Below are 5633 nucleotides of genomic sequence, written 5' to 3' on the forward strand. Positions count from 1 at the left end.
TCTGAGGAGAAGGAGAATAGACTTTTCAGCTCTCCATCAGGAATTCCTGAAATACCACACAAAGGGCAGGTAGTAGTGACTCTGCCAGCATTGTCAAGGATGCCCTGAGACATGGTACAATGGCGAGACAGAGTAAAGGCTACGGCGACGGACGCCGCACAACAATCGACAGGCATGAGTGTTCTCTCCCAGTTGGAGAATACTTCAGCGGTCCGGGACCTTCAGGTATCCATCCTCCAGGCTGAACTTCAGGGCAGGCAATAACACAAAATGGCCGAGCAGAGGCTGAGAGCCCAGTTCAGTACCCATGGGGATGGCCTCAACCGGGACCTTAGATTCATGTCACACTACGGGTGAACCCATTGCACTGCACCACACGCACACACACCCCTACAGACCTTGTCTCATACACAAGCTCTCTCACACATGCTGCCGTATACACACCCGCTCAGACTTGTACCCTTTACACGTGCACACAAACCCCCCCAGCATTTTGTCCGGATGCATAATCTTTGCATCGCAGGTCGGCACAACATTGAGGGCAGAAGGGCCCGTTCTGCACTGTTGCTCTATGTTCACGCTGTGAGGTCTGTAGTTTCATGCATACTTTATGAACAATGTCTTCATAACGATGAAAACACTGGTTGGAGAGATAATGTGCCATAAAAGAAGAAAGCTGAATTTGGATGCCCATCATCCCAACCCCAGGACGTCATTGCAGGAGTTTTTCAGGTTAGTGCCCTTGACCCAACTATTTTTAGCCACTTCAATGACCATCCCTCCATCACAAGGTGAAAAGTAGGGATGTTTACTGCTGGTTGCACCATGTTCAATCTATATGTAAGTTCAATCTATATGTAAGTCCAATCCAAGTCTGCAATGTGTAGGAAGTAACACTGATACTGAGCAAGTATCAGGCCATAATCATTTCCAACAAGTAGGTCTAACTACTTACCCATTACATTCAATAGAGCTTTATTCTTTTATGTATCATGTCCCTAATATTTTTCTCAAAAAGCACACAATCTGCAAGTAGTCAATACATGTAATATTTTATAAATTCCACTTTGGAAATAGAACTAGTCTGACTTGAGATTGAGATACAGCTAGACTCTAATCTCGCACCTTTAATGTCTTGTCTGAGTTGAGATGTCACTTTTTTAAAAATAGAACCTTAACTTCTTTCAAATCACATTCAAAATAATTTCTGGATTTATATATTAATAAACCAAAACCTGAAACCCATTCTAAAAGATGCAAGCCTTAACTAATGTAGATTTGTTCAATATATCATTTGTTGCCTGATAGTATAATCTTTTTTCTATAAATCCTGTCTTATGATCCTGTTCCACAGCTACCTGATGAAGGAACAGCTTCGAAAGCTAGTGCTTCCAAATAACACCAGGTTGTAGCCCCACAGGTTTATGTGTTTTTTGACTTTGTCTACTCCAGTTTAACACCAGCTCCTCACGTCATGCCTTCCAATGGAGGCAAGCATGCCATAGGCCTTTCTTTATTACCTTAGTTACCTGCGCTGCCACCTTCAGTGATCTGTGGACCTGTACACCCAGATACATCTGCATATCAGTACTCCTAATTATGCAGTCATCACCGTATAATTTCAACCTCTACTTGACCTTTCAACATGCATTGCTTCAAATCTGTCTGGATTAAACTACATCTGCCATTTTTAGTACATTCCTCCAACTGATCTATGTCAACATAATTAAAAATCTCACAAAACCAGGTTACTGTCCAACAGGTTTATTTGGGAGTACAAGCTTTTGGAGCACTGCATCAGGTAGCGAGTGGAGCAGTTATCGAGATGGCTGGATAACGTCATCTCAGGCTGACGTCATGAGGATCAGTAAATCCTTCTATGCCAGTCTGTATAATGCGAAGCCAACCGACAGCACGGCCTCCCAGTTGTTCCTGTCCTCTACCACAGAGGTCTTAGACGACAGAACATTGGAGTGGCTGGACCAGCTGCTATCTCAGAACGAGCTGACCAAGGCCCTCAAGTCCTTCAAAAAGAATAAAACTCCTGGAAGCGACGGCTTACCGGTCGAGCTCTATTCCGCTCTGTGGGACGTGATTGGCTAGGGCCTGCTGGAGGTGTATGTCAATATGCTTCGGGCAGGTACCATGAGTGAATCCATGAGGAAAGGCATCATTACCTTCATCTACCAGCGGAAGGGGAAGGGGGAGAGGGAGGAACTCTGAAATTGGAGACCAATCTCACTGTTGAATGCAGATTACAAAATTCTGTCAAAGGTAATTGCCAACCGGGTCAGGTCTGCTCTGGGGTCAGTGATTCACCCTGACCAAACCTGTGCTGTACCAGGTAGGAAGATTGCTGAGAGTCTCGCACTCCTCAGGGATACGATTGCCTACGTGCAGGACAGAGAGCTGGATACCTGCCTGATCAGCCTGGACCAGGAGAAAGCCTTTGACAGCATATCTCATACGTATATGAGAGATGTCCTCTCCAAAATGGGCTTTGGGGAGGGAATCTGCAATTTGATCAGATTGCTCTACACCAACATTGTCAGTGCAGTCTCAATCAGTGGGTGGGAATCAGATAACTTCCCAGTCAGATCTGGAGTCAGGCAGGGTTGCCCTCTCTCTCCTGTCTTGTTTGTGTGCTGCATAGAGCCATTTGCTGAGTCCATGAGGAAGGGTGCGAGCCTGAGAGGGGTGACTATTCCTGGCAGCAGGGGCCTGCAGGTCAAGGCCTCCCTGTACATGAATGAAGTTGCTGTTTTCTGCTCTGATCCGCTGCCCATGCACAGACTCATGTGTATATGTGACCAGTTCGAACGGGCCTTGGGGGCCAAAGTAAACTGAGGCAAGAGCGAGGCCATGCTCTTCGGGGACTGGCCGATCAATCCTCGATCCCCTTCACTGTCAGGACCGACCACCTGAAGGTGCTGGGTATTTGGTTCGGGTTCGGGGTCGGGGGGAGAGCTGGGGCGTGCGCCAAGTCTTGGGAGGAGCATATAGCAAAGTGAGACAGAAACTGGGCAGCTGGAAGCTACGGTCACTCTCCATTGCAGGGAAAAAACCAGGTGTGAGGCACTGTCATTGCTGTTATACGTGGCACAGGTCTGTCCTATTCCCAGAACCTGTGCTGCTGCAGTCACCCGGGCCATCTTCCAATTTATCGGGAGATCAAAGATGGACCAGGTCCGAAGGGACTCAATGTATAAAGGTCTGGGCAACGGGAGATAAAATACACACAATGCCACCTCACCCTGATGGCCATGTTTGTGTGTGGCTGCATCAGGCTGTGCGTGGATCCCCGGTATGCAAACACCAAGTGTCACTACATACTGAGGTTCTACCTGTCCCCGGTGCTGCGAAGGATGGGCCTGGCCTCGCTGCCGCGAAACGCTCCAAGTAGTTGGATCATCCCGTACCACCTGTCCTTCATGGAGAAGTTTATGAAGAAAAACATCTTTGACCACAAGTCCATCAGGAAGTGGTCAGCACGTAGTGTCCTCGAGACCCTTCAGGAAAAGGAGAGGGTGGATCCTATCGAGCAGTTCCCTGAGCAGACTGTCAAAGTCATTTGGCAGAATGCCTCATCATCAGAACTTTCCAACAAACACCAAGATATGGCCTGGCTGGTGGTGAGAAGGGCTCTGCCGGTGAGATCCTTTATGCACACCCAGACTCTCAGCCGCACCGCATGCTGCCCTTGAAGCAGCTGCGGGGAGGGGGGGAACAAGACTGTCACACACCTCCTTCTGGAATGTGCCTATGCAGTCTGGAGAGGAATGCAGTGGTGTTTGTCCCGAGCAGCACCGTGACATGGGACTTCGTGCTCTACAGTCTGTTCCCCAGGATGCACACCGAGACGAACATTAGCTGTGCCGGGAGGATCATCAACTCGGTGAAGGACGCTCTCTGGACAATGTGAAACTTGTTGATCTTCCAGCTGAAGGAGTTGACCCCGACTGAGTGTTGCAGACTGGCATGTTCCAAGGTCCAGGACTACGTGTTGAGGGACGCGCTGAAGCTTGGGGCAGCTGCCGCCAAGACACGGTGGGGAAAGACCACCGTGTCACATCTGCCTGCCTAAGAACAGGGGGCCCACGCAGTCTTTTGGGCTCTGCTGATGCCTCAGCTAAATATATGGACATATGATTGATAAATGTACAGACCTGTATATAGAAGTGATAAATTCTGATCTCTGTATGCAAATGTTTACGTATGTATGGCATGACCAACTGTATAGACCATCAAATTATTTTATGAATAAAGTATATTTTTGAAATAAAAAAAGTGGAGCAGTGATTTTTAACTTTGTCCGTCCCTGTCCAATGCCAGCACCTTCACATGTTTATCAACATAGAATTGTGCAGCATAAGAACGGGTACTTTGGCCCACAATGTTGTATCAAACGTGATGCCAAATTAAGCGAATCCCTTCTGCCTGCCATTGGGTCTATATCTCTCCACTGCTTGCATATTCATGTGCTTATCTAAAAGTCTCTTAAATGTCCCAATCATATCTGCTTCCACCATCAGCCCTATTTTCACTGTTTTAAAAAAAATCTTGCCCCTCACATCTCCTTTGAACTTGCCCCCTCTCACATTAAATGCATGTCCCTAGTTTTAGACTTTGACTTGGGGCTTGACAGAATCTTTTTCCGCCAATTTATGCTTCTCAAATTTTCTAGACTTCTATCAAGTCTTCCTTCACCCTCCACAACTCCAGAGAAAACAACACCAGTTTTTCTAGCCTCTCTTTGTGACTCATACCCTCAAATCCAGGCAGTAGCCTGGTAAACCTCTTCTGCACCCTTTCTAAAGCCTCCACATTCTTCCTGTAATGTGGTGACCAGAATTGAACACTGTACTCTGTGTGGCTTATCCAAAGTCTTATAAAGCTGCAATATGATACCCTGATGTCTGTACTCAATTTCCCAACCGATAAAAGCAAGCATGCCATACGCTTTCTTTCCCACCCAATCTCCTTGCATAGCCATTTTCAGGGAGCTATGGGCTTGAACCCCAAGATTCCTCTATATATCAATGCTACATGCGGGTCCTGCCATTAACTCTATCGTTTTGTTTAACACTTTATCGCCCGCAGTGCAGCACCTCACACTTGCATACATGAAACTCCACCTGCCATTTCTCTGCCCATATCTGCAAATGATCAGTAACCTGCTCTGCCCTCTGATAATCCTCACAACCCACATCTCCTTCAATGATCTGCAGGTTTAATAAATCGCGTTCCGAGGTGAAGAAGAAGCCGGACTCCGAAAGCTTGTGATTTCCAATAAACCTGTTGGGACTATAACCTAGTGCCGTGTGATTTTTAACCTTGTTCAACCCAACCCAACACCGACACCTGCTCATCAAGATCTCCCTCCGGGAAGTCAGGGAATTGAAATTGACAGCGGCTCGGCGCCGAAAGGGTTAAAGTCGCGGTCAGAGGGCGTGGCACACAGAGGGGGCGTGGCACACAGAGAGGGCGAGGCACACAGGGGGCGTGGTACACAGGGGGCGGGGCACATGGAGAGGGCGGGGCCGGGGCCGGGGCCGGTCTCGAGGGGAGGGGGAAATGTTTCAAGGGGCGGGGCAATCTGTGGGAGTCTCCAAGGGAATGGGCCTCTTGTGAAG

This window comes from Hemiscyllium ocellatum, chromosome 24 (assembly GCF_020745735.1).
Source record: "Hemiscyllium ocellatum isolate sHemOce1 chromosome 24, sHemOce1.pat.X.cur, whole genome shotgun sequence".
Lineage (NCBI taxonomy): Eukaryota > Metazoa > Chordata > Chondrichthyes > Orectolobiformes > Hemiscylliidae > Hemiscyllium > Hemiscyllium ocellatum.